Raw genomic sequence first — 24,563 nt, 5'->3', positions numbered from 1 at the left:
AAGTTTTCAGCCAGAATTTTTTTTTTTTTTTAACACTTATTCAGCTCTACTCTCTCCATTCTCTCCTTCTGGGACTCCAATGATAAGAATGTGGACTCGCCCTGAAAGGTTTGGCTCAGTGGATAGAGCTTTGGCCTGTGGACTGAAGGGTCCCAGGTTCGATTCTGGTCAAGGGCATGTGCCTTGATTGCGGGCACGTCCCCAGTGAGGGGTGTTGCAGGAGGCAGCTGATCGATGTTTCTCTCTCATCGATGTTTCTAGCTCTCTATTCCTCTCCCTTCCTCTCTATAAAAAATCAATAAAATATATATATAAAAAAAAGAATGTGGACTCTTTTGTTACTATTCCACTGGTCCCTGAGAATCTGTTGATATTTTTAGACTATTTTTCTTTCAAATATTCAGATTAAGCAAATTCTATTACTTTGTCCTCCAGTTCATGAATTATATCCTCGGTCATCAGTGAAGTCCAATTGGTGAGTTTTATTCTCCTTCAGTGATTTGTTGTCAAGTTATATGTGTTTTATTTGGTCCCCCTTCAATATAACTTCTACTTATTTGCCGAGATTTTCTATTTTTTGTTTCAAAAGAATTTAAATTGCTAATTGAAGTTTTTTTTTATTATGGATCTTTTAATTTTTTAAATATACTTTATTGATTTTTTTTTACAGAGAGGAAGGGAGAGGGATAGAGAGTTAGAAACATCAATGTGAGAGAAACATCGATCAGCTGCCTCCTGCACACTCCCTACTGGGGATGTGCCCGCAACCAAGGTAAATGCCCTTGACCGGAATCGAACCTGAAACCCTTGAGTCTGCAGGCCGATGCTCTATCCACTGAGCCAAACCAGTTAGGGCTATGATGGATCTTTTAAAATACTTGTCCAATAATTCTAACATCTGATTTGTGTCTCTACTGGTATCTGTTGACCTCTTTTCTCCTTTACATTGTGGTTTTCATGACTCTTGATCTCATGAGTGCTTTCTCAATTATATTTGAACATTTGGATTGATAATATGAGACTCTGTATCCTATTTCATCTTTATTGTTAATCAGTGTTTCCTTGTGGAGGGGTACAGGGTGTGTCAGGTGGATGCATATGTTTAGGTTCCCGCTGTGCTTCTACACACAACAAAAGCGGAGCATTGCACACTGGCTCTTTGCAGATGGATGTGGTTGTAAGTTCACCTCCCCCTCAGCTCTGCTGACACTTTACCAGAGAAAGTGAGGAACCTATTTCTAGCTCCTCATTGTGTACAGGTTGAGATATAAACTCAGCTTCACTCTGGGCCTTCTTACAACAATTTTCATTGTTTTGTTGCTACTGGATTGGAATCCATCTGACACCAGAGGTGAACTATGACAAAGTGTAATGGGAGGGAAAAGTGGTGTGCCAACTACATTCACCTTGGACAAACTCATTCCATCTGTTGATACTGGGTTCAGTGAAAGATCAGCTGCCTACTGGGCCAAACTGACACTGGGGAAAGGATCATCAGAGTACCACCTAACCCTGCACCACCTCACCCTGCTGTTGGGTGACTGGGGAGGCTCAGCTCCCTGCGGGACCCACCTGTTTATTTTTGCACCAACTGTACAAGCAACAACATCAATAACCACAAACACATGACAATAATAAAAATATATACAATATAAAAACTAATATTTCAACCCTACTATAACCTTTTGTTTCATGTTATTTGCCAGAACTTTTCCACATGCATTCACATTTTATAATTGCAATAATAATACATGCTATTTTGAATTATTTTGATGAGTATATTACATTTTTATGTTTCTCATGTCTCATGATTATCATTCTACTGTACATACAATATTTTATAATGAGATGTGTCATAATTTAAAAAAGATTATTATGACATTGGGAAATTATTTAAGAATAACGTTAACAATTAAGCGTGTAGTCACTTGTCTCCCAGAGTATTTGCTCAGTAATGAGTCTATTTGTTTTTTTAATGACTATATTAATTTCTTATGGCTGCTGTAACAAATTACTATAAATATATTGGATTAAAACAACAGACATTTATTGTTTTGTAATTTTGGAGGTCAGAGTCTATATGGATCTCATAGACTATAAACAAGTTGTTGTCAGGAGGACGTTCCAATTTGGAGAATGTAGGGGGCAATTCCTTGTTTTGCTTTTTCCAGTTTTTAGAGGCTGCCCAACCTCCTTTGCTCATGGTTTCCTTTCATCTTCAAAGATCACAATTGCTTTCAAATCTTTCTCACATGTCGCCACTTTACACTGACTATTCTGCCTCCCCCTTCCACATTTAAGAATGCTTGTGATAACACTGTCCCCACCCAGATAATCCAGCAAAATCTCCACATTTTCACATCATCTGATTAGCAATTTAATTGCATCTGCAACCTTAATTTCCCTTTGCCATGTACCATAACATAGTAATAGGTTCTGCAGATTAGTTATGGATATCTTTGCAAGGCCATTCTTCTGTTAAGGCCATGAAAATTTGATATAGGTTTGCATTTTATTTAACTGAGTCATGATATTCCTGCCCACAATAAGCAAATTGAGCTTTATGTTAACTATATATAATTTATCTTTTTAACACCAATTATAAACAGAGGTTAAAAACTTAAGATGGATTCTTAACAAATGTGGCTTTTAGAATATAGATTAGATGCCAAATTACCCCTAAACCTTGGAGAGAGTAGAAACGTTCATTTCTGAAGTCTCGGCCCCTTTAATATATTCCTAACATAAATTTGTGTGGAATGGAGCATCAGCTATAATCAGACTTGACCCATTTTCTAAGATATGGAGGAGAGAGTTGAAATTTTAGCACTAGAAAAATCAGTACCAAGAATCTAGAAGAACTTCATGTCTTTTTATAAAGGAAATAAAATTGAACCTCAGAGCCTTAAAGTAATTTGTTTATAGTTACACATCCAATAAGTGGGATTGGGAGAGTAAGAAGCAGTAATCAGGGTTTCTGAACCCCAATTTATGACTGTACCATCTATATATATAAAAGCCCAAGCTACCGAAAGACCAAACAACCAGTTGACGGATCACTATGATGTGCACTGACCAACAGGGGCAGACACTCAACAGAGGAGCTGCCCCCAGATGGTCAATGCGCTCCCACAGTGGGAACACCACTCAGCTGACTGATGGGCGCCAGACCCCAGGCTCAGGGCTGGTCAGCGCTGCTGCAGTGGTGCAAGCCTCTCCCACCGCCACAGGCAGCATGCTACTGAGCAGAGGCAGCAGGTGCAGTGGGGCCAGGATGAACAGAAGCAGCTCAACTCCACTACTACATCTCTTGGGGGATGTCAGACTGCCGGTTTCGGGCTGATCCCTTCAGGCTGAAAGTGGCAGTCTGACACCCCTCTAGGGGTCCTGGATTGCAAGAGGGAGCAGGCCAGTCTGAGGGACCCCATCAGTGCATGAATTTGTGTACCAGGCTTCTAGTTTCATTATAATGGCCATTGAGAAAAAAGAAGCCAAATTGGTAATGAGGTGTAGTATTTAATATTTAGAGAATCAAACTATGTTATTATCTGACAAAACAAATTGAAAAATATGAAGTATTTATATACTGATAAACTTTATTTAAAATCAAGGCAAAAAAGAATGCTTTCCCTAGCTATTTGGCTCAATGGATAGAGCATTGGCCTGCAAATCAGACTCCCAAGTTTGAATCTGGTCAAGAGCACTTATCTCGATTGCAGGCTCCTCCCTGGCCCCAGCCCTAGTCAGGGTGTGTGCAGGAGGCAACCAATCAATGTGTTTCTCTAAAATCAATATTCCTCTCTATCTTTCCCCCTCTCTCTTCCATTCTTAAGAAATAAATGAAAAAATATCCTTGGGTGAGGATTAAAAAAATAATAATAATAAATGAAAATTCTTTTTTTTTTTTCTCTTTTTTTTAACATTTTTTTTTTATTAGTTAAGGTATTACAAATGTGTCCTCATCCCCCCCATTAACCCCCAACCTCCCCCCACCCCAAACTCATGCTCCCATCCCCCTGTTGTCCATGTCCATTGGTATGGCTTATATACATGTATACAAGTCCTTCGGTTGATCTCTTCCCCTTACCCCCGCCCTCCCCTACTTTCCTTCTGGGGATTGATAGCCTGATTGCTGTTTCTCAGTCTTTGAGTCTGTCCCTTTTCATCAGTCTATGTTGTTCTCTATAATCCACAAATGAGTGAGATCATGTGGTATTTATCTTTCTCTGACTGGCTTATTTCACTTAGCATAATGCTCTCCAGTTCCATCCATGCTGTTGCAAAAGGCAAGAGTTCCATAAATGAAAATTCTTAACAGTAGGGTAACCAAATAATGTACCATGAAAACTGGGGTAATTTAGGAAGTGAAAGGACTATTAATATTCAGATCAGGATAATAGACAAACTGGATTTGACCAAAGCAATTCAAGAAGTATGATCATGTTAATGATCAATATCTAACGAGAAAAATAAAGAGCTTAGGAGACTTTTCATACAGACCTGGATTCAAGAGTTGGTTGTCCCACTTACTAACTCTGCTTTAACTAGGAGATAATTTAAGATATTAAAAACTATGGAAAATAGAATCATAATACCATTATATGGCATTACATGACAAATAGAATCATAATGATACCTTTATCTCAAGTTTATTATGAGTAATAAATATAGCAAGATAGCTGGCACCAAGTGAATGCTCAGAAAACGGTGGTTGTATGTGTCTACTGTTACTTGGAAGTTATTAAGAAACAACAACAAAAAAAGAGGCAAAATATGAGGCAAATAACCTGGATTAAAATATTTTTAATATATTTTTATTGAATCAGGGAGAAAGGGAAAGGGAGAGAGAGATGGAAACATCAATGATGAGAGAGAATCATTGATCAGCTGCCTCCTGCACGCCCCACACTGGGGATCCAGCCCACAACCCAGGCATGTGCCCTGACCAGGAATCAAACTGTGACCTCCTGGTTCATAGGTCAACACTCAACCACTGAGGAACACTGGCCGGGTCTGGATTAAAAGATTTTGAGAAGCAGCTCTCCAGCACTACAATGCACATATGTCATCTGAATGTTAGAATTTCTAATTTTAAGCATTTTTATTTCTCCTTTTATATTTTTTCCTTTTAAATGCAAATAATCCTGAGGTATTCATATTGTAAGCATTTAATAGAACTTTCTCCTCATTACATATTACAAATTAATTACTATGTAAAACAATGAATGATATTCTGTTTAGAGATCTATTGTTTTCAGAGCAGTTTTGTTCATTTTATCACAATTGAATTTCTGCACATTAGCAAGTACTATTGCTACCACTGCTTTTCAGATGAGAAAACAATGATATATAAGGGTAGAGAGAGGAAGAGTTTGACTTCAATGTGGGTTCTGATTTCTAGAACTCTAATCCAGCAGGACTAGTTAAGAACTGTTTTCACAGTGCAGGGTCTGGAAGAGACAGGCTGTTATCAGAAAAAGCAAGTATTGAGAGGCTATATCTAGTAATCAAGCAGTTCAGCAGTTCTCAACCTGTGGGTCGCGACCCCTTTGGGGGTCGAACGACCCTTTCACAGGGGTTGCCTAAGACCATTGGAAAACACATATATAATTACATATTGTTTTTGTGATTAATCACTATGCTTTAATTATGTTCAATTTGTAACAATGAAAATATACCCTGCATATCAGATATTTACATTATGATTCATAACAGTAGCAAAATTAGTTATGAAGTAGCAACAAAAATAATTTTATGGTTGGGGTCACCACAACATGAGGAACTGTAATAAAGGGTTGCAGCATTAGGAAGGTTGAGAACCACAGAAGTAGTTACTGCTGGCAGATGGCAGTGGGTAGAAGAAAGAATGGGGAGGAAAGATTACAAGGAGGTGAGATCAGAAAGTTGGATAGAAGATATAATGGACAACTCCTTTGTGCCATTTCAGATTCTTTTGGCCCCACCCCTTTTGTTAGCCAGAACTACAATAAAGAGTTTCATACAAGCCCTGTGCAATGTGAAAGCCCCTTGCTTCCCACCCCACTGTTTACCTGAACCCCTACATAGGATGTCCACTAAAAGTCCCTCAGCCTTTCTTTATACATGCACAACTCAGAAGTTCAGGGGAGTTCTAACTGGTGAAGCCATCATTCACACATTTAGGACGAAATCATTTATTTCTTTGAGTGCGAAGGTTGAGCAGCATTTCATAAATCTCCTCCAAAGATCACAGACGACCAGTTTGGTTTTTCTTCTTTCTCTGTTTGATTCTCTTTGTTCTCCGCTCTTGTTTTAAGGGACCAGGGCTCAGCAGAGTCCAGCAGTAAAATTTGTCTCTGTTCTGGTAGAACACTGTTTACAAATGAAGAAATTATAGGACCACCAATAGGTACCAGAAAGAAACAAGGAAAAATATGGGAAGGAAAAATATAAAGTATTAGTCCAGTGGGTCATAAGTAAAAGAGAATTTTATTGACTTCGAAGCACTTGAATCGTGTTTTTCATGGAACACATTTTTGCAGGTTAGATGTAGCATTGTCACTGAAAGGGTCATATACTGATTAGTGACTTCAATATTGCCCAGAAGCATGTTATAAAATAGAGGCCTGGTGCACGAATTCGTGCATGGGTGGGGTCCAGACACCCATCCCAATGAGGGTCGATTGGCGCCAGGCTCTTAGGGGGGAGGGAATGTGGGAGGTTGGCCGCTGGCCCCACCCCTGATTGGGGTGGGGGATGAATGGGGGTGGGTCCAGCCAGGGCGAGTGGCCACAGGCAGTTGTCTGGCCAGTCCTGCCCCCAATCAGGGTGGAGGGGGCTGGTCAGTGGCCAGGTCGGCTGGGGGCAGGGGCTGTGGGTGGTTGGGGGAGCTGACTGGGGCCTTGATCCCATCGGTTGGTCACTGCAGTGCACATCATAGCGACTGGCCATTCCGGTTGTTCTGGTTGTTCCCTCGATTTGGTCCCTTGTCTTTTATATATATAGATATAAATTTTTATTTCTCATCAGATATACTGAACCAGAATTTGTATTTTATCAAACCCCAAATAATTAGTAACATATTTAAGAAATATTGCCCTATAGCAGATGAAGTGGAGATGACTTAAAGTATGAGGAAGGAGTCAGTTTCCTTGGAAGGGAACAGAAAATACTCTTTGCTAATGCACTGAGAAATGTATATGTGAGGTGGCATCTTTAATAAGCTTGGAGGCACTCTTCTTCAGGGCAAGGTTACCTGTAGGGCTATACCGATTGAGTGGAATTGGAGGTGGTAGGCTCTGGAATGTCAGAGACCAGGTGGCAGCACTCCATGGGCAGAAGTGAGATGCACTAATGACCAGAAGGGCTCACAAGGTCAAATGGTAATTGGGTTGCTATAGCCTGCAGAGATCTGTGAAGATGATTAATAGGTTCCAGTGTTTCCAAGTGTGAGAAAGATAGACAGCTAAATAGGTGTTGTTTGACTTGAGTAACTAGGGAAAAGAAATGAGAGCTATTGAGTAGAAAGCTGACATCTGTGATCATGGTGAAAAATAGCAACCCTTCAACCTGTTTGTAAATGTAAGTTTCCCTGCTTCTGAGCCCATCGGCCTAAGGGGAGGTTGAGTTGCTGGAGGAAATGCCTTACAATGTATTGGATGAAAGTGAAATATTCCAACTCTTTGAAGACTGTTGGACATGGCATCTGAATTGACACTGATACCAAGGGACTAAAAGTGCCAATGTAGTTTTCCAGGTAGAATTGGGAGTACAGGTTATAAATGGGGTATAGCTCAAGTCCCTAATACAGTAGCTCTAATGTATTTATGGACTCACCCTGTGGCTACTTTCCAGTACCCAGGTATATAATTGGTATAGTAACTTGGAAAAATACAACATTGATTTTGGCCAAAAAAGCTAAGTGGAGTACAATGAAGCTGACTCCTCTACCCCTTTGATATGACAGTCAATTATAAACCATATAAACCAGGGGGCAGGGGGGGGTGGTAGGCAATTAACACCACCATCTGCATTTTGTAAAATATAGAGGTGTAGACACCTATCAAATTCCTATTCAAACCCCAAAAGTAGGGAGAGGCAGTGAGGTAAATTCCCAACCCTTTTCAATGTGTAACTGGAAAATATGGAGCATTAACATCCATCAACCAATAGAAGATGAATTATATCAAAAATGTTCTCACTTTGATCCCACTGGAGGAGAGTTTTGAGAAGCATAACGTACTATGTGTGATTTTTCAGAGATAGAGAGACAGAGGAAGAGAATCAGTTGAATGAATGAAATAATACACCATTGACAAGCTACTAGCTATTAGTGCCTAAATGTGCTAAGTGCAAAATGCATATAATAAGCAATAGAAAGAGAGAAATCAGGTCTTACTTGGAAAGTGGTAGAACCAGCCTCACTGTGCCCCTCACAGGCACTTCATCACCTGGGTTGGGCGCTTCTTCAGAACCCTAACTCTCTATGGTCTCTCTTCTGAGTTACTGAGGTGCCACGAGCACCCGTTAGGCAGCCCCCCTCTGTAGAAGTCTGTGTCTCAGATTTGGGGATCCCTCCTCAGTGCTGCTAGGTTCTAATATATTCATCCTCTTCTCTTCCATCCCAACATCAATCACTCTAGGAGGGTGGTGGAGGGCTGCAGAGGTGTGTTGCTTCATGCAATAACTATTCTTGAATTACCTCAATATTTCATTTTTTGAAATATTTTGGCTTTTTAGGTCCCCAACATTTTTTAGTGAAGTTCTTACCCTAAATTCTCTCTATTGAAGCACGGTATAATTTCTGTTTTTTTGGACTGGACTCTAACTCAGACAATCAGTATAATTTATCTTTATCTGAGGCTGTGGTGACAGTCACTTCAATGGTTTCAAGACACTGGTCTCATTCCTTTCCCAACAAGTCTCCACACACCTGCCACTCATCACTTGGAAATCCATTGCTGCTCAAATTACTCAAAGGTTGAAATGCCCTCAATGCATCATTAAATCCATATCAATTTCTCTTTGTCTTCTTTTTATGAATGACTTCTCTAACTTAAGTATAGCTTTTTTTTTTTTTATGTGAAGGGCCAGATAGTAAATATTTAAGGCTTTGAGGGCCATATGTCTTCTATCTCAACTACTTCACTCGGCCTTCATAACAAGAAAGCAGCCATAGATAGTAGTAATGGGTGGGTGTGGCTACATTCCAATTAATGTATAATGTGGTGGAGGTCTGGATTATGCTAAAAGTGTAGTTTTCTGACCCCTACTCTAACAAAAGTTTGAAATAGTATTTAGTTCCTTTAGTTCATGCTTCTGGTTTTATTCATATATCTTGTCCTCTAAATCAATATCTTTTTAGTTTGTTTGGCTGGTAAACTTCTAGTCAACTTATAAAACATCATCAAAGACCCAGAGAAAGTATTATCTTAGAAGTGAAGCCTTGTTACCATACTTTTATATCAGGGGGCCTTCATCAATATGTTCTTCATTCTCATGTTTTACCTTGCAATGACCTTTCTTTTAATGAATATAATTTATTGGCCATCTGCATATCACTTCTCTCTGTAGCAATGTAATTTTCTTTAGGGATGGGAGATATCATGTTTTAAATTTAGCTCTTCTCATGTGATTCTTGAAACTATTTTGTTTTGTTTTTGTTGAAGGATTAAATAAATGAATGTATAAATGAAATATGCACCATACCTTTCTGGAAGTTTGGTCTTTCTGATTTGCATTTTTGGAGGAAATGTTTCCATTTGAGACTCAGGAGGGAAAAAAAAATGTGCCTGTGGCTATCTATTTTTTTTTCTAGATATTCTTTATGAAAATTTGAAGCTGCAGGGTGCCTCATTAAGAGAGACACCCAGATTTACAGCTATGGTGATGAGAAGAGAAATAATGAAAAAATCTGAAAGCCTTTTCTTATTTTGTACAGACTTGCACTTTCGAAATAAATAACTGATTACAACAAAGGGCTCTGAAAACCTATTCAGTCCCTAAGGTAACATGGTATCTTCATCACACTAAGATCTCAACTTTAAGGCTATCTTCTTGAAAAGAAAATGCTGGTAATAGGATTTTTATCATTTTTTTATAGCTTCTTCTGCCTCTATCCTCAATGCTTCTGATATAATTTTCTACCTCATTGCCATAATACAAAAAGTTTCTATGAATCGATTCAGTCATTGACTTTGGGACAGTGAATAGTGAATAGGGTCATCACTAATAAAAAGTAACACAACTAGAACTAAAGTCACCTTATACTATTAGCACAGTTTATAATTTCAGATCTTGCATTTTTTTCAATGGTAAGATATTTCATATTTTCTGTATTAGATGCATCAACCTCAAATATTATCCTGGTGTTCTTCACCTCAGCTAGGTCAGAGTTGTCAAGAGCTAAAAAAAAAAATAATGCTTAGGAAAAGTAAAACTTACCAAGGAAAAACTAAAAAAGTAACTGAAAACTCTCGTCAAAATATTCAGGTTTGTTGCACGTAATAGTTCTTATGAAAACAGATTTCAGAATTGAAAAAAAAGTCAAACACTGAATGACTAGTCTGAACATTGCATAGTGAACCAAAAAGCCACAGATGTTTCCAGGTTTATGTCTGAAATCTGGAAAGATGAATGATTTATATGTTTTCATTTTTATGATGGGGAAAGTGAAGTGAATTGCGCTGTAAGTAACAAGTCATGAGATGTTGGAACATATGTTGAAAAGCTCAGTGACTTGGATGCCAAAAGTGGCTACTTTGCTCTGTCTTCACAGCTAAACATATTTTATTTCTAGTTCATACATTTCTGCTGCTTTAATACGATTTTTATTACTTTATGGAGAAAATAGAGAGGTGACAAAAAACTCTGACCACTTTAAATATGGAGAAGAAATTGATGAATTGTTCTTGGTTGAAAAGATTGAGTATGCAGATACAATAAAATCAATAATATATGACTTAAAATAAGCTTTCAGAAATCTATTTAAACTATTTCTAAGAAAAGTTAAATACAATGCAATAAAAATCCTTTATGTTTTCCTAGTTTATAAAATCCTTTATATTTTCCTTAATGTAAGTATTTATCCTTAAGCTTACAATCCTGACACCTGCTATATCAGGATATTTTTTAATATGCTCATTGTGGATCATATTATTAACCAATAAATAGTGTTGCCATTTATAATCATTAAAATAGTTATAATGCTCATTTGCATATGATTCAAAAGGCATTTACATTAATTAACACATTTATTAAACCTTATAATTACTTCTCCTACTTCCTGTTTCTTTCCCTCATACCCAGGGAACCACAAAACAGGGCATCTGCTGATACCATCACCACTGTTTTTTCAAACACACCTGAAAATGTATGTCTTCTAAAGCAGCCTTTGATATGAGTGATAATACTAACATTTAGGTTAATATTAACAGAAGAAAACTCATGAGTGTATGTATACTAATTATCCCGTATGGTTGCCTTCATAGACATACAATGTTCTCAGTAGGGGATACGTACAGCTGCAGAAATTTACCAGGATTCTACCTTTAGTCTCTCCTCACTATATACAATTCCTAATTTTATATACAATGTCTTAAATTCACCCTTGTGCTAGTCAGAGTCCGGTTAGGAAATATAAATTATAGCGATGATTTTAACAGAGAGAAATTAAAGCATCTGCTAACTAGATATAAAGTTAGCAAAGGTTACTCAAAAGGTACAATGAAAGCATGAAGTTCTGACTGAAGCAGCAATTTCAGAAAGCAGCTCACTCCCTGGATCTACTATCACAAATGCCTCAAATGCCGGGGTTCCTGTCCCAGTATCAAGAAGGGTTCAGGAATCTGGAGAAGGGGCTGTGCATAGATGACATAGGAATCCAGAGACTAATAAAGAGTCCGGGGATGAAATATAATTTTAAAAGGCATTGGGGGTCAGAGTAGCTTAGCTAAAGAGCTAAGATCCAAGATCTTAAGTCTAAGGTCTTAGGTTCTCTCTGTTCCCAGGACTCCATGCTTTTTATTAACACAACTTGTCCTGAGGCGAGGCAGAGATATACACTTCAAAGGGTCAGGGTTTAGTACAGAGTCCATTGTCAGAATGGGAGAATTAGCCTACAGCTGTTCAGGTGTTTGGCTAGTAGGAGGCAGTAATATATAGATTAAGATGCCCTTTAACTGTCTGGCAGCCACAATTAATTTAATGTATCCTATTCAGGTTTGGGGAAATGCCTTTAGCCATTCCCAACAGGTGACTACATGTGTGACTCAACCCTGTTGAGTCCCCAAGTCTCATCAACCTTTTGATGAAACTCTTGAAATTATGACATGCTGGAATTGGTCTCTGGCACTCAAAGGTGAGAAAATTGTCAGCGATCTTCTGCTCACTTTGTGAAGCCTTACCCTTTCTGGAAGGTTGCTCATCCAGAGAACTTAACACCTTTAAATATGTATGTACATCAAATTCATCCACCTTTTTTCTAGCCCATGGGGCAGAAGCATTAGCCTACTATAATCTATTACATTCTGGAAATGGAAGCTTCTGACAATATACTTTTCTAAATTGATATTGTTACTATGTGTAGGATAAGTTAGTTGCCACTATTATAATATTTCTGGTAGTACTTATCAAGGGAAAGCATGCTTTTAAGCAGTTTTGAATACTCGTACCTAGCTTTGTGTGTATGGAGCTAAAGTTGTTTTTTTTCATTTTCATGCACATTTTCCACAGCAGATATTTGATAAGGTAGGTCCATTTATGGAATCTAAATATAGATATACAATAGATGATAGATAGATCTCACATATGTTTATGTATTAACTAACAATTTTATAATAGTAAAATAAGCATAGGGATTTTAAACTATTCCCATATAGACAAGTATTCTGTGAAACTGGTTCCAAACATTCCTTTTCAATAACAAACAACACTTTGTATAAGATATAGAATTATCATATACTAGAGATCTGGTGCATGGATTCATGCACTGGTGGGGTCCCTCAGCCTGGCCTGTGGAGATTGGGCTGAAACCAGCTCTCCAACATCCTCTGAGGGGTCCCGGATTACGAGAGGGCAGTTCTCGGGTGACACACCCAGATCAGGCTCCCTCTTCTCTGGTTCTGGGAAGTGTCACCCGAGAATCGCCACTGCCAAGTCATCGCAGCTTGCCAGCTCCTGCATCGAGCATCTGCCCCCTGGTGGTCAGTGTACATCATGACTACCGGTCAGAATATCTGTCCCCTGATGGTTATTGTGCATCATAGCTACCAGTTGGATGTCGAATGGTCGCCTAGCCTTTTATATATATAGATTAGAAATGTATTAGTATGTATAAAAACCCATTAAATTCTAGGATCTTGCCTCAAGAATATCAAACAGCAACAACTATTAAAATTAATTATTGATTCATTTGTCAGATGAGAAGAGTGGGTGGGTTATTTTGTTGGCTTGTTTTGTTTGTTTTATTTCTGGGTGTGTTTTTTTTCTTTATTTGTTTTGCTATGAAACCTTCCTAATTATGTCTCTTAGCACACAACATGCATACGCACCATAACAGTATGATATTTGTATATTAAATACGTTTCTGGTCATATACATTTACATTAACTCTCTGTGAGTGTTCCATTCCATGATTATTTTCTGATCTCTGAAAAACATATCTAACTATACCTCTATTCAGATATCTCAAAGGTATCTAAAATGCAGCAGTTTCAAAACCAAATTCTTCTCCAGCTTCATCCACTTAAAATATACCACTTTTCACAAGATCAAGGCAAAATCCTTACCATGCCATATACTGCCTCCTCCACCCTCATGACTCATCACCCGTTCCTTTGTGACACCCACGCTGATGCTTAGAATTTGAAGTGTGATTTTCGTTGACTGCTTCAAGGGCTCTGCCTTTTCCAGTTCATCTTCCTGGATTGCCACCATGCCCACCACACACCATTTCCCTACTTTATCATGCTTCCACAGGAATGTTTTTTCGTGTATTCAAAGGTTAGGGCACATCTTTTATGACCTTGCTTGACATAGCCAGGTACTTATTGCACTTTGTAGTTTTTTTTTAAATTTTAAATCACCATCTCTTTCCTCCATTAGGTTGAACTCTTGTTTTATGAAATCAGGTGCTTCTATTTTGTTGTTGTTATTGCTTTATACTATTACCTAGCATAAATGCCTGGTCCTCATTGGCACTCAACAGACATTTGTTGAAAGAAAATACAAAGAGCAGAAGGGAAGGAGGGAAGAAAAAAATGAGTGAATTACAAAACAAAATTGTTTTTACTGGAAAACATTTCAAATTTAGAATCTCATTAAAATAATTTCAAACTCTGCCTCTAACAGGAAGAAACTGCAACCTGAGACATTGTATCATATTTTAATAGCTATTATAAAGAGCATTGTTCTAAAGAACATTAAATGAAATAGTGCATGTAAATCATAAATGCCATGCTATATTCTGTGGAGATATTCTAAACGAAGAAAATTCCCTCCCTTCTTAAACAAAGTAGCAATGACAGAATGACATTTGTGGTGGTTTTCTGAAAGTTTACCAGCATCCAAATTTTTTATATTTGTAATAAAATTTTTGACATAAAACCATAGTTTTATCAGATTTATTAACTTGTTGAGAAATCTTTAGAAACTTTAGAAATATGGTTAGTTTTCCACAGATTTAAATCTCATTTTTAAAACCCCAAGAAAACAATGAATGGTTTCAAGGTAAATTAGATTAATCTAACTTACCTGAAACTTCTTAAAATGAGTGTCATTAAAGGAAAATAAGATAGCATTTAACATAACATTCTTACATATTATTATAGATAGAATATTTGTGTCCCCGTAAAATTCATATGTTGAGACCTCATCCCAGTGTGACGGTATATGGAAGCGGGGCCTTTGGAAGATGAGGAGGTCATCAGGATGGAACCTTCATGAATGGGATTAGTATTCTGATGAAAGAGACCCCAGAGAATGCCCTTGACCCTTTGTCAGGGGAGCATATAGCAATAAGATGGTAGCCTATGAACCAGGAGCCAGCCCTCACCAGACACTAAATCTGCAAGCACCTTTATCTTCAACTTCCCAACAAAATTCTGTGTTTATAGGCCACTCAATCTACCGTAGTCTATTATAGCAGCTGGAACAAAGTAAGACACATACTTCTCCAAGTTATACTAGTATAAATAAAGTTAGTTATTCACCCTCACTTGCAGATACATAACTCTGCCTCTACAGAGGTCATGCCATTTAATTTTCTATAATAAACCTTACATTAGTAGGGATAGTACTTATATATTAATCACAGAAGAACCTTAAATGCATATTACTAAGTGAAAAAAGCCAATCTGGAAAGGCAGCATACTGTAGGGTCTCAATGATATTACATTCTGGAAAAAGCTATGAAAACAACAAAAAAGATCAGTGGCTGGGAGGGTTGGGAGGTATGAAATCGATGGAGCACTGAACATTTTTAGGGCAGTGAAACTATTCTGCATGGTACTGTCATAATGGGTACATGTCATTCATTTACATTTGTTTAAACCTATAGAATGCAGAACACCAAGAGTGAATCTTAAGGTAAACTGTAGACATTGGGTGGTTATGGTGACCCAATGTAAGTTCATCAATTGTAATCAATATACCATTCTCATGGAGGATATTGATAATAGTGGATGCTATGCATTTGTGGGAGTAAAGGGTATATGGGAATTCCTGTATCTTTCTTTTCATTTTACTATGAACCTAAAATTGCTCTAAAAATCTTTAAAATAGTGATATACATTGTCATTCGTTAAAACTGAGCTGCTATAAAGAAACTGGATGAGATTGTCAGCCAGGAACTAGGAGACATCACACCCCAATTTATTTATATCTCAAGAATACAGAATTTCTGTAATATGTGGACATTATCAAAGATCTTGATAAAAAAACATTGCCATCATTAGTAGAGATCGTAGGATAATACAATGGGGAAAATAAGACCTCTAGATACTCATCAGGGGAAAAGTTGGAAATTATGGCGTAAGTTTATATATCTAAAAAACTTTTAAAAGGCAATTTGGAAATATTACTAACTAACATATATTTGAAAAAGTTTGCAGTATCTGTCCAGTGAAACATATAGAATCTATAATGGCTCAGGTTAATTCTTCATAATAAGAAATAGTAAGAATATTTGTTAATGGAAACATTAACTAATAGAAATTGGGACAGCCCTAACCGGTTTGGCTCAGTGGATAGAGTGTCGGCCTGCAGACTGAAAGGTCCCGGTTTGATTCCGGTCAAGGGCATGTACCTTGGTTGTGGGTACATCCCCAGTAGGAGGTGTGCAGGAAGCAGCTGATCGGTGTGTCTCTCTCATTGATGTTTCTAACTCTCTATCCCTCTCCCTTCTTCTCTGTAAGAAATCAATAAAATATATATATAAAAAAAGAAATTGGGACACATAATATTGTCTCTGTAGAGAGGCATCCCTATTTACTGATCATTAGCACTCCAGTAAGTGTAAATGTAAATTGCCTTTTCCTAGGAAGTTAGAAAAAAACAACACACACACAATATTATAAATGACATTATTTACATTACTCCTCACCTTTGTGTTTTAAATTTAAGTGGCAAGGTGAGATAGGTAGTTTCTTACAATGTTGTTGGGATACTCATATGGAAGAAAGAGAGAAAAAAAATTGAGTTTTGCCTTAAGATTACTCTTATTTTTCAAAGTAACAGATCCTATCTAATAAAGAGGGAATATGCAAATTGCAGCGCCCATAGCCACAAGATGGCAGCACCCAATCCCCTCAGCCCCACCAGAGTCCTCCAGTCCTTTCAGCCCCACCGGGGCGGGGGAGGGTGTGTGTGTGTGTGGGGGGGGGGGGGGGGCTGTGGCAGGCACGCAGTGCAGCCACACCCACTCCTAACACTTGCTGTCAGATTCCCACAGTCCTTTCAGCATCGGCCTGCAGACTGAAAGGTCCCAGGTTTGATTCCAGCTGGAGGGGGCAGCAGGCGCATGGTACGGCTGAATCTGCCCTCAGCTACCCAGCCACCCAGGGCTGGCCCGAGGTGCAGGCAAGCCTCGGATGTCGACTGCCCAGCTAATGCCTGAGGCACAGGCAAGTCTCGGATGTCAGCTGCCCAGCCGCCCAGGGCCACCCGAGGCTCTGGTAACCAGGGCCAGCTAAGGCTTGCTCTGCCAACAGTGGCAGCAGCAGAGGTGTGATGGGGTGTCACCTTCCCCTGATCGCCTGTTAGCCTCCTGCCCCTGAGGGCTCCCGGACTGTGAGAGGGGGCAGGCCGGGCTGAGGGACCCCCCCCCACCCCCCCACCAGCGCATGACTTTTCATGCACTGAGACTCTAGTATACTTACAAAATTTGTAAAATTATTCTAGCTATCAAATTTAAAAGATATCATTTGTGTCATTTATTCTTGAGTAAATTTGGAACAAATATCTACTCTTAAAGATTTAGTGTTAAATAAAGATTGAGTAGTATGGACAGGACATTTTAATGATGTTGATTCTACCAATCCATGAACACGGTATGTTCTTCCATCTGTTTATGTCTTCCTCTATCTCTTTTTTCAGTGTCCTATAGTTTTCTGCATATAGGTCTTTTACCTTTTTAGTTAAGTTTATGCCTAGATATCTTAATTTTTTTGGTGCAATGGTAAATGGGATTGCTTTTTTAGTCTCTCTCTCTATAAGTTCACTATTGGTATATAAAATGCCATAGATTTCTTGGCATTAATTTTATATCCTGCTACATTGTCAAATTCATTTATTAAGTCTAATAATTTTTGATGGAGTCTTTAGGGTTTTCTATGTACAGTATCATGTCATCTGCAAATAAGGACAGTTTTACTTCTTCTTTTCCAATTTGGATGCCTTTTATTTCTTCTTCTTGTCTGATCACAATGGCTAGTACCTCCAGTACTATGTTGAACAGGAGTGGTGAGAGTGGGCATCCCTGTCTTGTTCCTGTTCTTAGGAGAAATGGTTTTAGTTTTTGCCCATTGAGTGTGGTGTTGTCTGTGGGTTTGTCATACATGGCTTTTATTATGTTGAGGTATGATCCTTCTAGTCCCACCTTGCTGAGAGTTTTTATTAAAATGGGTGTTGGATTTTGTCAAATGCTTTTTCTGCATCAATTGATATGACTATGCGTTTTTTTTTTTTTCTCTCAATTTGTTTATGTGATGTGTCACATTTATTGATTTGAGGATTTTGTATCATCTTTGCATCCCCGGGGTTAATCCTACTTGGTCATGGTTTATGATCTTTCTGATATACTGCTGGATCCGATTTGCTAGAATTTTGTTGAGGATTTTGGCATCTATGTTCATGAGGGATATTGGCCTGTAATTCTTTTCCATTGTGTTGTCTTTATCTGGTTTTGGTATTAGGGTAATGCTGGCTTCATAGAATGAGCTTGGAAGTGTTCCTTCTTCTTGAATTTTTTGGAATAGCCTGAGGAGGATAGGTTTTAGTTCTTCTTTGAATGTTTGGTAAAACTCCCCTGTGAAGCCGCCTGGCCCCGGGCTTTTGTTTGCTGGAAGCTTAAATAAAGATTGATGCCTTAATGCTGTGGCTACTGTTTTGCATATTATATGTTCCAACCTCAGAAAGAATGAAGTAAGAAGAAAAAGCCAGTTTTTAGCCAGGAAATTAAAAGAGAGAGAGAGAGAGAGAGAGAGAGAGAGAGAGAGAGAGAGAGAGAGAGAGAGAAAGGAAGGAAGGAAGGAAGGAAGGAAGGAAGGAAGGAAGGAAGGAAGGAAGGAAGGAAGGAAGGAAGGAAGGAAGGAAGGGAAAAGAGAGAAAGGAAGAAAGAAAGAAAGAAGAGAGAGAAAGAAAGAGAGAGAGAAAGGAAGAAAGAGCACCAGCACACAGACCTTAAATCAGCACTGTCGGGAATGTGACAGACCACTTTTTACTCCTCCGTGGCTTTGGTGTGCAGATGAACTCGGAGTTGCATTTGTGTCAGGAGGTTTCACTTAAATAAGGAAATGAACTTGGAGCACAAATCAAAATATGGGGTTCCATTTAACAACTGCAGCATGAATGATGAGAAAGGTTCTGGCCTATCTTTCATTAGGTTCATCACTTTGCTATAATTTTTCTTCTTCTGAGAGTTCATGTTTAACCCTTCGAAAGCTTTTAAACTATATTCTTTAAAACATAACTGAAACATCCCGTTCCAATCAAGATGAAACAAATATGTTTCTTCAGATCCATTTATCCATTTAATATAATTGGGCACAACCTCTTGTCAAAAGTTTTAAAATCAATGTAATTGACAAATGTTATTGATATTTTTGGATGTAGCTGTCTTTATCATATCAGAAATACCTGTGTGTATACCTTTCTAATTTCTGCAGCGGTTTTTTACAAACGACCAACAAGGTGTAGTTTTTCCTTCTGGGGGGGGGGGGGGGTAAAATTCTTGGAACTTATGGTGGTCACAAAAATTTGCCAGAAATTTAAAATAGTAACTCTAGTCTATGACAACAGTGAAAAGTCCTACAGTTCACATACAATGAAATGAATTCCAATGTCCTGCCACAGAATTCAATATATACAAAACCATACCCAAATTTTCTTACATTTAATAACAAAAAGTCAGTTTTATATGTTTCACATGTGCAGTTTGACCCCTTGACCCCAAGTTTCCTGACACCTTTTTTTTCTTGACTTGGTTTTTCTTTCACTATTTCCTCACCCATCTTCCTTCTCTTTAATTGCTATACACAATTACACTTTCTCCTATATTCCTATTGTTTTTTTTTCTTATTCTGAGGTTGTCATTTAATTTTTTCCTAATCTCTATATTCTGGCTTTGGAAAGAATAAAAATGTAGTGTACAGAGATGACAAAAACTGTTTTTAAAAAATCTTATTTACATGTGGATATTTTTATTGTCCTATTTCCTTATACTTTAATATTGTTTCTTCTTATTTTACTGGGTCACACAATTTCAAATATATAGGATAAAGCCAGGATATGCATTAGGCAATTGTATACATAAAATTTCTCCCCTCCCCCCACCAGAACCCCTTGAGAGGAGAGTAAATTAATTTGATAGGAAAAGTGCAAGCACATGCCATAAATCTTTCTCAGGAAAAGTCTCTCATCTTATTTTTTTCAATCATCTTCTTCTTGGTTAGATTGTGAATAAATTTCATGCTTAAAATAATTGTTTTTCAATGCAGAGTTGCATATATTATATTTAAAACCTACCACTGGCTTTGGCTTACTAAAATAATGAAAGCTTCTATCTCTTGCTAGGAAAGCATCTGCTCAATACTCCAACATTTGCAAAGATCTCTGAGAAAGCTTTGTGGGAGATGAAAAGAAACATTTACACATGTGATGAGTATCCGTTTCAGCAAATTAGTCTTTGCCTACTGAAAGTCCTTTTAATTTTATATTTTCTTTGTTTTTGTTGTCCATCCTCACTGAGGATATTTTTACATTAAATTTTAGAGAGAGTGGGAGGGAGGGGGAGATACAGAGACAATAAAAATTATGATCCATGACTATATCTTATTTATTCTAAAATTTAGACTACAGGGTAATTATGTTAAATAAATATACCATCTCATTTAGCTTAAATATTATGTACACATACATATATTTGACATCTCTAGAGGGGTGTTAAACTCCAGTCTAATATATGTTTCTAGAAAGTGACAGAGATTTTAGTATTATTTATTTGTTTGACAATCTAAGCATGGTAAAATGAATCACATGTCTCAGAAAGTAATCAGTGTCTTCCCACATCAATTTCTGTGCTCGAGGGTAAGTATTCTCTATCATGGCTTATGAAATTAAGTTTACCTTAAGAAGAGACTAAATGGTTTAGTATATGCATTTTCTAAATGTGCCTGATAACTTTGTTAATTTGATATCTACCATAAGAATAATACCACATGCCCTTGTAATTTAAACCTTAACAACAAGCGCAGAATTACTTTAAATAGCATTCACTACATAGAATGGATAGATAAAACAGTAATTTGCATGATCATGTAAAACATGGCATAATTGATGTGCAAAATAACTCTGTTGATGAATTTCTTTTAGTTCAGGTTAGATAATATTAAAGGACTTAATTTTCCTCAGTGAATTCATTACAGTTGAGTGAATTTTTAAATCATTCAGTGATGCCTATTAAGAAATAAGAAATTTGACTTTTCAAGCCTGATCATGTTCAAGCATAAGAGTGTGTCTATTTTCTAACTAGTGGGACATAATGCAATTTCATGATCTCAGAAGAGAATTAGAAATAAATGTTGGTTCTTTAAATGGAAGGCAGTATTTTCTCATTCATGAAAACCAAAAGAAGGAAACAACAATATACTAACTTTAAGTTAACTGTCTGACAGTGGATTACAAAAAGTTAAAGTATGGCCCTTTTTACTTTATTTTATAGATATCTGTGTATCTTATTTTATATTTAGAAAATGGGAATTTCTGTGCAGGCTAAGGGTATAGGCTTTGCAGTAACACTATCTGCCTTAAAATCATGACTTGGCTACATAATTTTATTAATTCCTTGGATCTCAGATTTCTCAGTATTTTGCAGATAAGAATAACACGAATGATAGAACTAAGATTTTGGTAAAACTTTTTAATTCATTTTATAGATGATTTAACAAAGACATGAAAAGTTTAACAAACTTGCCTACATTTGGCTAGTTTTAGAGCAATGATTAAAACAAGAATTTCAATTGTAGAGTTCTATCTCCCAATTCAATATGATAGTAAATAGAACAAAGTTTCTTAATTTAGTGTAGGTATCCAAAGAAATGATAGATCAAAATTATAAACAGATTTAAAAAAGGTTAGTAGTGGAGGTGACATTTAAATTAGAACTGAAGGGATAGTTAAGAATTTCTGGGAAGACCAGGTTGGGACAAGTTAAGCATTCCTATAAGAGAGAACTTGTGGCCTTAACAAGGTACAGATTATTCATGGAGGTGACATTAAACGATTCATTAATATAGTAGCATAGAAAAAACACAGTGGAAGTCTGTGGACTGAGGATGTTGGATTGAGTAGAGGCCAAGTTATCGAGAGCCTAATAAGCCATGCGTATTTACATTTATGGGTTCTCCTCCCAACACTAATGAACACATTATAAAATTATGGTTTGTACTTGTTATTTCAAATTTCTTAGGCCTCATGCTCAACTGGAATGGAAGCTCTTTACAATACTTCCTTCTGTATCTTTCACAGCACTTAGCGCAGTGTCAAACAGTACAATCATTCTTCTCATTTACTGATTTTGATTGTTTACTCTGCTAGAAATAAACAAAAAAGACAACAGACCCAAAAAAGAGTCCCTTATGCTAATTTCTATATCAGCAAGCTGAGACTTAAGTGTAGTTTCAGCTTTCCTAGAAATGGAATTTTAAACCAGTCAATCAGGAATTGTCTAGTATAAACTTCTTTTTCTCCGCCCCTTCTGCCTATAAAAGTCTTTCATTTTGTACAGCTCCTCAAAGATCCTATCTATTTAATTGGATGATACCTAATTCTAACTGAGTTTTGCTCAAATAAAGTCTTAAAATTTTTAATATGCCTCGATCTTTCTTTTAACATTTCTAGTGCCACAAGAGGGAACTGAAGGAGACCCCCACACACCTACCATGGTCCCTGAGTGTAAAGAGTAACCTGAGGCCTAGGTACTTGCACAGCCCCTTGAGCTCTCTGCCTCTGCCTGCCTCTGGAGGTGGTGGGTAAGTTGCTTTCTGATCCTAGCCCTGGCGTTTTTTGCATTAGAAGCTTTCAGACTTTGAGCATGCTTCTCCCCAGAATGGGACTGGAAGCAAGCTGACTCAGACTGGGAGATCAGTCCAGGGTCAAAATGGATCCTATTTAGAAACCAGCCTGGGCCAGGTTTGGACTAGGTTGGATTTAGAAAGAGGACCAGGTCTGTTTGGACTACGACTGATTTAGAGGTGGGCTGGATCATATTGAGACTGGGTCTGATTTAAGCTGTTCTGGGTCCAGTGTGAGGCCTGAGGTGAATAACATTTTGTTTTAATGGCGAACAGTTAACCTTACAAAATTAATCTTGAATTACAGTGGTCGTGTGGACTACATTTAAACTAGATAAGCTTGTCTATTATGAGATACTCACAAAAGGGGTCAGAGCCAAGCACTCCCCATGGAGAACAGAGGGAAAATTCCATTTTCCAACTACAGTTGCTGGTAACCAGGGATACAAGTCAGCATCCTGGGAAAATTGGCAAAAAAGAGCAATGGGTGAATGAGTATTCTTACCAAAGTCAGCACCCCCAGGTCTCTACCTGTGGTGCCTGGTCAAGAGAGGAACGTAAAATTTCACTGTCCCTTCCTTTCCAAATTCAGATTGGCAAGCAAAAACATTTTTAAGAATTAGGTCTTTGAATGGTGACATGGATTACCTCTCAGGAACCCACTTGCTGTCAGACCTTTCTCTTCCGGTGACAATTATTGCCTTCTTGTTTGTCTTCTTTTCTGTCGTGGGAACTTGACTTGCGACCATGAGGTTGGGAGCCCCCAAAATATGGCCAGAAACAAATGTGGTTTAGAATTCATGTATGTTAAAGTTTGTTGATTTTTTAAAAAAACAGGGTTGTGTAGACTCACATAATTAGATCTGTCTACCTCTTTCTTCTGTATAAGCACATGTATAAGCACACACATGTACAAAAATACATACTGATACAGATTTTATAATGCATTGCTATCAGCTAAACTCTGAAATGGAAGGTTGTAATCCATCACAATTTTCTCTCTTTCCTGGAACGCAACATCATTTCCACTCTGCAAATACTAAATTTCATTTCAGGTCCCTTATTATCATGTTTATAACCTAATCTTATGTTTTCCCCTAGAGTAGAATAAGACTGCACTTTGAAAACTAAACTACTCTATTTGATATTTGTACATTTCTTAGAAGTATAATGCTTTGATTTTTCATCATTTAAACATATTGATTTTTATAATGATCCTTGTCATCTCCCATTTTAGTTTCCAAACCACTTTTTCCTCCCTTATGACTTTCATTCTTACAGTGATTAATATGTCCATTTGCAAAGATATGGAGGAAAGACATCTTCTCAGTAGGCTTATTTTCTTCCAACATTGAGTATATTTTTACCTTGAGTGTTTCCGAGAGAATATATTAATAATTAATTTTTAAAAATCAACACCCAAAATGATTTAAGGGTGTCTAGACATATAAATACAATGTAAGAAAGAATAATTAAAGATAAAAACAGAACTATAACAATAAGGACATACATAAGGAATAAATGCTACCAGCAATCTGGATCTTAATTTGCTATTAATTGTCTCCTGGAAATTAAAGCAGGATTGGGAAACATACCGAGTAACATAACTCCATAACAAAAACAGCAAAATTGTTGTCTACCAACAATGTCTTATTTATGGTACAAATGTTTGCTGTGCAGATATTAGCTATTGGATTAAGTGCCAGTTTTATATTTGTGATCCCAGACATACATAGGATGATGTTCTTACTCAGTTATGCATGGTTTTCTATCGGACTTGACTCTTTGCTCTAAAAA

The 24,563-nt window shown here is 37.4% G+C and overlaps 1 long non-coding RNA gene across 6 annotated transcripts in view; it reads left to right on the top strand.

Moving 5' to 3' along the window:
* The window catches only part of LOC118658860, a 107,182-nt gene extending 84,463 nt beyond the window's left edge, over positions 1 to 22,719 (top strand). For 4 of the 6 annotated variants that reach the window (XR_004968396.1, XR_004968400.1, XR_004968392.1 and 1 more), the window contains 2 exons: positions 436 to 475; positions 22,594 to 22,719. This is a non-coding gene — a long non-coding RNA (uncharacterized LOC118658860). The remainder of the gene's footprint in view (positions 1 to 435; positions 476 to 22,593) is intronic. The other 2 variants (XR_004968398.1, XR_004968391.1) reach the window with 1 other exon arrangement.
* The last annotated feature ends 1,844 nt before the right edge of the window (positions 22,720 to 24,563 follow it).

This window comes from Myotis myotis, unplaced genomic scaffold (assembly GCF_014108235.1).
Source record: "Myotis myotis isolate mMyoMyo1 unplaced genomic scaffold, mMyoMyo1.p scaffold_m19_p_1, whole genome shotgun sequence".
Lineage (NCBI taxonomy): Eukaryota > Metazoa > Chordata > Mammalia > Chiroptera > Vespertilionidae > Myotis > Myotis myotis.
Note: the sequence above shows the minus strand (reverse complement) of the source record. Positions and strands in the feature narration are given on the sequence as shown.